The 12,009-nt window shown below is 44.2% G+C and overlaps 1 protein-coding gene across 2 annotated transcripts in view; it reads right to left on the minus strand.

Annotated features, from left to right (window-relative positions):
- Positions 1-12,009, minus strand: part of TDRD3 (tudor domain containing 3) — a 1,563,842-nt gene that overhangs the window by 939,434 nt on the left and 612,399 nt on the right. The gene's annotated exons all lie outside the window — the stretch shown is intronic.

Genomic DNA, 12,009 nt, shown 5'->3' on the forward strand with positions numbered 1-12,009 from the left:
TGTAGCAAAAAGATCGCAGCAAGGAAGGCCCCACTTCTGAAAAATCTCTTCTGCCACAGATTGTTTGAGAGACCACTCGTGTGGCATGAGTATAGCTCTGCTCAATCTGTCCACTATGATGTTGGACTTCCCGGGGATATGCGTTGCTATCAGAAACCGCTGAGAGGAGATTGCCCATTGCCAAAGTCTGAGTGCCTCTCGACACAGGGGATAAGACTTGGTTCTGCCTTGCTTGTTGATATACCACACTACAGACATATTGTCCGTTTGGATTGCAATAGTTCCTAGAGGAAGAGAGTCGTGGAGGGCTTGCAACATTAAAAGCACTGCTCTCATCTCTAGGACATTTATGTGCAGGTGGCATCCTGCCCTGAAAATTCCCCCCCCACCCGATCAGGGAGGCGTCCGATGTCACCGTGGCGACCAGGGGAGGAGAAACAAAGGGTCTGCCTTGATGGACTTGAGGAGACAATATCCACCAGGACAGATGACTTTTGCAAGTTGGAGTTATCATGATCTTGTGGTGCATGGGGAGTTGCTGAAAAGACCATTGGGCGAAAAGCATCCACTGTAGAAGACGCATGTAAAAATGTGCAAGGGGAAGAAGTGTTACGGTGGCCGCCATAAGACCCAATACTTTCAGGACATACCTGGCCTGAATTTTTTCGCTCTGAAGAAGAACATCAACATGGTTTTGAATATCTAAGACCCTTTGATCTGTTAACTTTGGTGAAAGTTGTACGGTGTTCAAGTTGGCGCCTATAAAGGTAATAGACTGACAAGGCAGACTTTTCGAAATTTATAGAGATTCCTAGCCCTCTGCAAATGTGAATGGTGTAAGCTCTGGCTTGGAGAAGTTGATGCCTGGTGGTGGCAGTAAGGAGCCAGTCGTCTAGATATGGAAACACCTGGAATCCTTGCCGTCTCAGGTGAGCCGTAACCGCTGCCATACATTTGGTGAACACTCTGGGGGCTGTAGTGAGACCAAAGGGCAGGGCTCTGAACTGGTAGTGACTGGCCCCCAGCCAAAAGCGGAGAAACCTTCTGGTGCGCCTGTGAATTTTGATGTGATAGTACGCATCCTGAAGGTCTACGGAGCACATCCAATTGTCCTTGCCCAGAAAGGGTAGAATGGACTGTAGCGTGACCATCCGGAATCTTGTTCTCTTTACAAACTTGTTTAGTTTGCTGAGATCTAATATTGGTCTCCAGTCTCCTGTCTTTTTCGGTACCAAAAAGAACCTTGAGTAGATTCCGGACCCTAGTTGGTCTGCTGGGACTGGCTGGATGGCTCTTTTTGCTAGCAGTTTTGATATTTCTGATACTGCTAGTTCCCTTAGACCGGGTGGAATGTCTGGAAGGGTTCCCTTTTGCTGAACTGGGGTTTGGATAAAGGGAATTTTGTAACCCTCGGATATGATCAACTGTACCCATTTGTCTTGAGTAAGGGAAAGCCATGCTATTGCGTACAGCGGCAATCTTCCCCCGACTGCCTCCGAAGGTGGACAATCGGGCAACATCTCAGGGATGCTGGAACGGTTTGTCAGAGAGAGGCTCCCTGCTACCCTGGTTCTGCGGACCCCCTCTGCCCCTAGGGTGGCGTCTGTTGTTACCCCCTCTGCCTCTGGGGGTAAAACTGACCCTCTTGCTTCAGGCGTGACTCCTTGAGATTTGCGGAACCACATTTTCCCACCCTTCTGACCCTTAGGGTATGGTCTTGAAGGGGTGGAGAAACGGACTCCTACGGCAGAAAGAGTCTTGCCATCTTGTTTGCATCTGGTCAAGGTGTCTTTCACTTGAGGTCCGAACAAAGCCGAACCATCAAAAAGGGGAATTTGTGAAGGATGCCTTGAAAGGGTCCGCGAAATTACAAAGCCGCATCCAGGTGTGACGCCTTAAGGTCACTCCTGTGCCCGCGGCCCTACTCGCTCCATCGGCTGCATATGAAATTAGACGCATGGAGGAGTTAACAATCGAGTTCAGGGTTCCAAGCAGTGAGTTTATTTTATCCTGGGACCCAGCAGCTGATGGATCCTGTAAGACTTCTCCCAACTCTTTGAGAATATCTCTCTGAAGGCGGGTGAAGTGACACAAGTAATTCAGCGACCGCATGTCAAAGGTCGCTGAAGAAAACATCCACTTACCGTACCTATCCATGGTCCTAGAATCCTTATTAGGAGGATGGATAGGTACTGAAGGATCAGCTAGTTCCTTCTTGGTGGCTGCAGCCACCACCATGGCATCAGCCGGTACACCTTTTGTTAGGAATTGCTTGTCAACTGGTGCTGTGATGAATTTAGATGGCCTCTGAGGGGTGGGTTCCACCGAATCCAGGGCCGACCACGCCTTTCGAGCCACTACTTACATAAGGGGGTCGAAAGGCGGAGACACCCAGGAGGTGGAGGGTCGAGAACCAAACGCCTCCAGGTACACCGACTCGTCCTCGGAAGGATTAAGGGAAGACCAGTTCCCCCTCTGCTTCAGGATTTCTAGGATGTCTGAGAAAGAGACATCCTCAGAGGGGGACTTTGGGGATCCCTCCGACTCATCCAAGTCGGTGTCAGATGTAATGGACTCAGTGAGTCCACATGCTTCCTCTTACATGTCCTCTTACGCGGAGGCTCCGCTGACAGGTCAGGAGAAGCCTCGGAAGAGGAAGAAATTCCCAGTGGGGAAACCTGAGGCATTGGATCTCTGGGTCCGGGAGCAAGAGAGTGGGAAGAGACATCAGCAGGCACTGTAGTGGGAGGAGCTGATGGAGCTGACCGTTGACTATGCCCTGGGGCTAGTATGCTCCTCATTACCTCGAAGGCTCCCCTATCAGAAAGGCCAGAGGGCCCCCACTCCGAAGAGGTAGGAACCCCAGGCCGCACTGACAGGGAAGGCTCCGAGGCCGATGTCGGGGCCGAGCTCACCAGCGCCGACGCTCCAAGAGGGAGAACGGGGTCGGACAATGGTCCGATGCCACTCGCCCCCTCGGAGCCGACGAGAGAGATCAGGCACCCGGATCCGTCCAATGAAGGCATCAAGGAGGAGATTGGAGCGGAAGACAAAGGAGCCGAAGGGGGAGATATCGGCTCCAACGCCACAACAGTCACGGCTCCGAGGAGCTCCGGCTCCGAACTCTGAGGGAGAGTCGAAGGAGGAAAATTATGTGGAGTCGTAATAGCTACCGTCTGATGAGACGGGCTACAGATCATCTGGGCCAATGCCTGAGACTTTAACAGCCTACTTACCACTCTCTCAAGGTCGTGATCTGAAAGTCTGGATGACCGAGAAGATCGGCTCTGATGACTCCGCTCCGAGAGCAGGTGAGATCTCGGAGCCGAATGGATGGACTCCAATGAAGGGGATCTTGACCTCTTCTTAGATGGAGCCAAAGGAGCCGATGACACGTCGGCTCCAGCCGGAGCCGACAGCGAATGTATGGACTCAGAGGTATCGGCACCGAGTGGTGCCGAGACCAAAACCTGTGATTCAAAGGGATCGACTCCAGCTGGAGCCGATCTAGACACAGACAAGGAGCCAGCAGCCGAAGGCTTAGTACTTGGAGCCGACGGTTTTGCTGGTTTCGAGGGCCTCCCCGACGCAGACTTAGTCGGGGAGCCCTCGGGCTTTAACAAGCCCCTCAGTATAAGTTTGTTCCTGCGCTCCTGCAGGATTCTTGGACTGAATGCATGACATACAGAACAAGAGTCCTGCAGGTGCAGGTGTCCCAGGCAGTAAACACAAGAAGTGTGACCATCTGTCAGAGACATTTTCTGAAAGAACGAGTCACACTTCTTAAAGCCTGAGACCTTAGTTTCCTTCGGTTCCTTCGACATAACAGTGTCGAGGGGTCACAAAGGTAAGAGAAAAACACACACACACTCAAAAAACTATAAAATAACAATGAAAATGTTAATAAGGATACTGACACACCCAAACACTCCACAGGATCCCTAAGAAATTTTAGGAAAGGGGCAGGCTTAAAGCCTAACCTAAGAGTGGAGGGGGAGGGATATAAGGGATAAAAAGGGAAGGTATAAAACAGTAATAGAGTTAAGGGTAGTTGCTAACTATTGAAAATAAAAACAACTGGGTGAAAAATTAACTCAAAAGGGTGACTGAACACTATATATATAAAGACTTACCAGGAGCCAGTAAAAATACGCACCTCGCAAAAGCTGCAAAGCGAGATCTGGGGAGTTATCGCCTAGCATCATGGGATATAGGGTTGCCTCGAGCCGGTAAAATAAGCTCTCGAGCTTTAGTAAGTGGCCGAGTCGGAGCCGAGGATCGGCTCCGAACCCATCCAGCAAGAATGAAGGCGAGATTGACAACTTAACATCAAAGACTTTACAGTTTTAGTTAGATATGCTACCAATACATATAACTCCATATGATTTACAGAAGCAGTCAATGCTAGACATTGCAGGTACTGCGAAGAGCACCGTTGGGTAACATGAAATACTGAAACAATACTAATTTCATGAACTTTAATCATACTTTGACTTAGGAATGGGGTCCATTCCAGTAAAGATACTAGAAAACCAAAAGACTTGGAGAAATTAGACAGGCAAAACCCATAACGTTCTATAACTGAAGAACCTTCTTCAGATTTCTCTAAGCCCATGTACGGTGGAGTAAGAAAAAGAAACAAAAGGATATAACATAACTCAAGCCTAATTACAAAGAATGGCCAGATCCCACCAAGACGGACGTGGGGGGGTGGAGGGTAGGTACTTTGATGAAGTACCAATTTGATTTGATGACTACCAATCTACATGTATCATTACAGTAGATCACTTGCATCTAACAATGTGAATTACATCTGCATCACCCTCAGGACATACTACCAAATTTAGCCTCTAACGGTGGCTTCTCTAAGAGACATAACTCTAGCAACTGCAGACGTGAAGGAAGGTGTCACTCAAAGTTTAGATCCAAGTTAAATATGCTGCAAGAGTGTAAATATCTGTAATATAAACCAGTGGTGGTGGTGCTGCGGTAGCGTGGTCGCCTCACAGTAAGACGCTGACCAGTTCGATTCTCAGCTAGAGAGTCTTCTGGTTGGAGACATGTGTGAATGGGCGTACCTTCGTTGAAGGTTGTACGTCAGGGCTGGTAACTCGGCACGTAAAAATCAACTACCAATCATTAGCGGACCGGAGTTCCACTGTGGCGACCCCTAACCGGGAAAAGCCGAAAGACACAACAATAACACAACATTTGTCAATAAAATGGAGAGTAAAACTGTTCCAGGATGTGTTGCTTGCAATTAAAAGGAAACAATATGTGAATTAACGAAAGAGAGAAACAAACAAACAACCTTCTGCAGATGAGCTTGTAAGATTGTCGCACACACTATTGATTAAAATCATCTGAAATGACAACATCATAATTATTTAGCCATACTTTGCAACAAATAATGCTGCAGTATAACTTAAAATTTATGCTACATCTACAACCTGGAAAATAATTGTTATGAGTGTTGTGGAGTAAAGGAGTCAACAGGATGACTAGAAAGAATGTACAGGGTTGACAGTACAGTTAAATCTAACGTGTCTGTTGTCATTAATCTTGTTGGCTCATGAAATGGTGCCCACCAAGTAGTGGCTCTCATATTAGCATACAAAGATGGGTCTTTGAAAATGATGTTTACACATCCGTACCTTCACCAGAGTATCCTAACACAGGACACAGAGATACTACACCTTCACAAATAAAAGAGAGTGCCAGTGGCAAGGTAGGAAAAAAAAACATTACAAAAACCTTATGAAAAGGCTAAAAATGGAGAGGAAATGGCCAAAGAACACCTTAAATGATGACCTGCTCAGAGATACTGGCAGTGCACAAGCTGAACCTGTAAAGGGAACAGAAAAAGTAATCAAACTGATACTTCAACTATTCTACTGCAGATGTTCCAAAGGCCAAAAAAAGATTATCCTTAAAAAAGCCAAACCAAAAATGAACAGCAATAACAGACACAAAAATATGAGGAATAACTGAAAGATAGATGATGAAGGATGTGAAAACAAAGCTAAACAATAAGACTGTACAAGTAACCCACTTGAAGGAAACAATTCCTTCAAGATTCTAAATTCTCGGGCTTCCCTCATGTTGTTGTTTGTCTTTTGGCTTTTTCTCGGTAAGGGGTCGACACAGTGGAACTCCGGTCCACTAATGATTGGCAGTAGATTTTTACAAAATGCCGAGGTGCCAGCTTGACACCCAACCTTCAACTAAGGCACACCCATTTACACACGCATGTCTTTCGAACGCTACCCAACCACGGGGAGGACATGCAGACGCCACAAAGAAGGCACTCCCAAGCCAAGCCGAGAATCAAATGGGAGAATCTCTTGCTGTGAGGTAACAACGCTACCGCCGTACCAGCGGCATCATGCTTCCCTCATGCCTACTGAAAATACAGTACTTACTTCTCTGGCTGTAGCTCCATCCCAGCTTCAGAGTCCCAGTCACTGATTATTTTTTTTCTGTGGACTTTCACTCCTTCTTGGCTCTACCAGCTCTGTTCGCCCTCCAGGTTCACTCCACTCCCCTACCCTACCCAAAAAACCTGTACATTTATACATCCCCCTGACTCCACCCCACCCCACTCCACTCCAATCACAATAAACCTAAAACAAACCCCCCACCTGTAAATCTTAACATCATCCCACAAACTACCATCCCTCCTACAATGCTCTACATATCATCACTCCCTATAACACTGTTTGCCCTACTAATCCACAAAAAAAGCTAATAACTAAAGACCACAAAGTCCACTACTACAAACTCCAGTCCTTGCACTCAGCAAATCCCAAAAAATTCTGGGACTCCATCTCATCCATTCTGCACCCTGGTAATAAATAAAACCCCTGTCCAAACTCCAACCTCTCCGACCTTAAAACAGCCACCCAGTTCAACTCATTCTTCATAGACTGCATAGCTAAACTATCCACCTCCTTCCCACCCCCCCTCCTCCAGCCCCAGTCCCTCCTGTCCCAACCACCACCTCAATCACCTACCTTCCTCCATACCAGTCTCTCAAACTCAAACCCTGTCGCAATGCACCCAACAATCTTCCACCTACCTTCCTCAAACAATCTGCAGACAGCATTGCCTATCCCATCTCTATTCTTATAAATAGATCCATACAAGAATCATACATCCCTTCTATCTGGCACCATGCTTACATTATCCCCCTCCACAAAGGTGGCAAAAATACTGACACCACCAACTTCAGGCCTACTGCCGTCCTTTCCCCTCTTTCTAAAATACTAGAGAAAACTATCCAAGCACAACTCATGACACACCTAACCCTAAACAATCTCCTCTCCCCTACCCAACACAGCTTCCGCCCTGGCCACAGTACCATAACTGCCCTTCTTACCTTTCTTGAAACCATCAACCTTGAACGCGACTCAGGCAAATTTGTATCTACACTATTCCTAGATCTGTCAAAGGCCTTTGATACCATCTCCCACACCCTACTCATATCTCAGCTCTCCACCCTACATCTCTCTCCCATCATCACAGCCTGGTTTCCCAGCTACCTGTCCAACCACCAACAAGCTATCCAATGGAAAACTTCAACCTCCCCTTTCCTACCTACACCCACAGGAGTCCCACAAGGTTCAGTTCTTGGCCCTTTACTCTTTAACCTATTCATCACCAACTTCCACCACTCCATCCCAAAATCATCTGTCATCCAATATGCAGATAACTCAACTATCACCTGCTCAGCCTTCTCCCCTCTGAGCTCTTAGCAAAAACTCAATTAGCCTTCTCCAAAACAGAAAACTAAATGCAGTCCAACCATCTGACTCTAAATGCAAATAAAACCAAACTAATGATTTTTTCCCCTACCAAAAACTCCATCATTGACAAAACCTAATTCACCATACACAGCCAGAACAACATCCCCCTTGAAATCATTCCCAACACCTAGCTTGTAGGCATCATTATTGATGAAGAACTAAAATTTGATACCCACATCCACTCCGCATTCAAGAAAACCCACCAAAAGATAGGTCTCCTCTACAGGCAAAACTGCTTCCTCAACCCCTCTACCTGTCAAACCCTTGCATCCACCTTCCTGCTCCCCTCCCTTATATATGGTGCCCCTCTGTTCACCAAGCTCCATCTTGGCCTATGATCCAAACTCAAATCCTGCTACCACAAGATCTGCAAATTTGCATCCAATTCAAAAAACTCATCCCACCACTGCCACTCCCTCCTCACCCTCAATTGGCTTGAACTATCCCACTACCTCAGTTACCTACAACTCACCATTGCCCACAAGCTCATCTTTAAACCTGCCAACTACCCATCTCTCGCTACATACTTAAAACCCTATATACCCAACCGCTCACTCACATCCAAAAAACAAAATCTCCTTCAGGTCCACAAACCAGCACAGCCTCCTGGCCAACTACTACTGCCCTACTCCTTAGCTAAACAGAGAGACTCTCTTGCCCCTCAACTACGCAACCTACCAAGCCATATGAATTTCAAATCTCAGCTACTCTCTCATCTGTCTTCCAAATGGGAATGCCGTGTCACACTCCAACATAAACCCCCCTCAACCCCCTCTTTTTCTACCTTGCACTGAAATCATCACCAATTACCATTACTATTGCTTCATCTCAACCAAAAACACTCTCTCTCTCCTACCAGGGACTGATTTTCTCTCTACTACCTAATGTACTATACTTTCCAATACAAACATACTGGTACTTTCTCCATGCATAATGTTTACCTAACCTAAGGGCTAGTAGCTATATGTTTAAATGTTAACTTACTAAGCTTATGGCAAAATGTTAATTTTTTTTCTGTAAATGTTTAATTTTCTTTATGAACTATGTCCTTCTTTTGCAACATGTGACATGTAACTTGCAATATCTTGGGGCTTTTCTCACTGGGCCTCCACTGAAAACGGGCTCGTTATGGCCCCAGTCATCAAATTTAAATAAATAAATAAATAAAGATGTCTGAGCAGTAACTTGCTTAAAGGGTTTGATAAGGGAAAAATGATTGGAAGGGAGCTACACCAGTCAACTACAATGGAGTGGTCATGGCACAGAAATGTTATGTTCACAGATACAAATCTGCAAAAGTAGAACACTTTTCTATGATATATGCTATATAGCACATACACAGAAGTGCTAACAGAAGGCTGGACAGTGATACATTTACAAAGGATGTGGCTACTGAAATTTATAAGTACTTGATCAGACAGCAAAATACACAAAACATAATCATTCAATGTTGTAGATGGAATTTTTTTTTAGAGAACATAAATTTAGCAGTTTTTTTTCTGTGTGGACTGTTAAACAATGGCCCACTGACTTGTACCTCTATGAGTACAGATCATCTTCACTAATGCTAATATCTGGTGACTCATAAGGAAGAATAACCAAAAGCTACAAACTCAGATTTGGTATAAAATGTATAATCAATTACATCTCCAGTCAGAACAGGAAAGGAAGATAGAATTTGTTGTATAAGGTAATACAATGCCATCATGGTAGCCAAAATAATTTTCAAGTTCCAGAACCTGCATATGTTAGCATGGATTTAATAACATTTTTTGTGTCAACACATGCAGAAAGTTTAAGTAGTTACAGTGCTTACATTCCTAAGGACTGTAAAATAAATCAGGAATACTTCCCCTCACAGAAATTGCCCAAGAAATTCCATCAACCTGAATTATATTAGAAATGAACAAGTTTTGAAACACAATAGGAATAGAGATAAATTAGTAATAGTAAATCAAATTCACAATAGTTTTAACAACAAGGTAACAAAAGTTGAAAAGAGACTATTCCAAGAGTCTGAGAAAATAAAACACCAGCACTGCCCACTTCAAGTAAAATCACAGTAAAATGCCCAGTAATATTCAAGTCAAACTGCAAGCAAGGCACAAAAACAAAGCTAAATGACAAGCCCCACGTCTGAAAAAGGGTTTGCCATTGGGTTTTAACAATGACCTCAGTAGGTGCTAATCTTTTATAATAGACAAGCAACTAAAACACAGTCATCCATGTACAAAAACGTCAATGGTACACACGTTCAGCATCACACAGACTATGTTGTTTGTCTTTCAACTTTTCCCAGTTAGAGGTACCACAGCGGAACTCCGGTCTGCTAATGATTGGCAGTAGATTTTCACAAACGCCGAGGTGCCAGCTCGATTTTCAACCTTCAATGAAGGCACGCCCATTTACACATGTCTTTCGAAGGCCTACCCAACCACGGGGAGGACATGCAGACTCCACACAGAAGGAACTCCCTACACTCTAGCCGAGACTCGAATGGGAGAACCTCTTGCTGTGAGGCAACAACACTAACGCTGCACCACCATCACACAGACTATACTAAAAACAAAATTAGGTAAGCCCTTTATCAGTGACCATCCTGACAGGCCTGCAGGCAACAATCCTGTAGAAAGAATTGTTTACCAAATATGAACATTTATGGCAACACTAACCATCATCCTCCAAAGCACATAGATACTTGTGGGAAGGACATGGAAAAACACATTTCAAACACTAAAGTGAAAACCAAACTTCCTCCAATATGCACACATCATGTTCTAGCCATCCACTACTCAGGAGTCCATACGCTGCTCCACTTGCTCCAACAGGCATATAGTATATGCTCAAGCCAACCACTAGTCAGAAATCTATTTCTATTCCACTCCATTTTAAGAAATAAGCAATTGCCAACATACTCCCACAGTATATGCTCAAGCTGGCTTCCACTCAGGTACGCAGACTCTGTTACACTCCACAAATATGACTCAAAAACAATAGTAGTAAAAACAAAAAAATTCTCCAGGCAAATTCCAAAATGTAAACAAAAACTGCAGCAGCCTACAGAGATTTGGTAACCAACCACTTATCTTACATTGAACAGTACTCTTCTACATCTGTGAAATTTGCCCAAGAAAAGACTAAATATAAAGTGGAATCTTAACTTGTTCAACTATGGTTGAAAAAGGATTGGCCCCTAAAATCCTGCAGTTTGAAGACAGACCTAGAATTGAGACCAAACTCAACATAAAGTTGACACCAAAGGATACTGACATCAAAACATTCAGCCAACAACTGTGGTCAAAATCAACATGAAAGTTGACAAAGGGTGTCAACATCAAAAATAAAGGTTTGAAATAATTCAGAAATAAGGTTAAAGTTGACACAGAGGTCAGCACTGAGGGTATAGACATCAAAAGAAGAAAAATGATGAAGACAGTTGCCTGTGAGCCAAGCAAATATTGCCATAAATGCCAATGAAGCCTAAGCACTGTTGACTGGAGGGCCAAAGTCAAAGGAACTTAGTCAACTTCAGAAAAAACATATCTGTCATGCAACAAAAAATATGGAAAATAAGCTGTTTGAGCTTACTGTAGTGTTTTTACAGATAATTAAGATACTTTCCAATCCAATCTTCACAAAAATCAGAAGCACAAAAAATGTCCATAACTAAGCTGCCTCATTTTAACTACCTACACTGAACTGGATACTGATAAAATTAAAAAGAAATGGAAAGCATAAACAGAATGAGAAAACAATTTAAAATGCCAAACGGAGAAAAATAAACAAAACTTGAGATAATGACTTTGTGAATGAAGAATCAGTGGTTGGAATGACTACAAGAACAGAACAGAGGAATTATATAAAAAATCTCTAGAAAGATACTAAAAATATATCTCGCACTAAAAATAAAAACGGTAAACTGGGCAGTTTTTCAGCCACGGCTGCATCGCAGATATGGTAAGCGAGATCTGGGGAAGGATCCTTAGTCACACAGCACTATGAGTAAAAGGGAAAAGCCAAGTAACCTAGGAATATTTTAGATGCCAAGGTGTCAAGTCCTGCCAGTCTTACTCCTTGAAGGTAATGAAGGTGGAACTTCGAATTTCAGGTGTGAGTTTTCTTCTGACTGCTTTTGAAGCTGGGTCATTCAGTAGAGACTCAGAATTGAGCCACAGTTCCTTCAAAGGAAGAAAATCCAAAGAGG

The sequence above is a fragment of the Protopterus annectens genome, chromosome 5.part1 (assembly GCF_019279795.1).
Source record: "Protopterus annectens isolate FY-2018-M chromosome 5.part1, PAN1.0, whole genome shotgun sequence".
Taxonomy (NCBI): Eukaryota; Metazoa; Chordata; order Ceratodontiformes; family Protopteridae; genus Protopterus; species Protopterus annectens.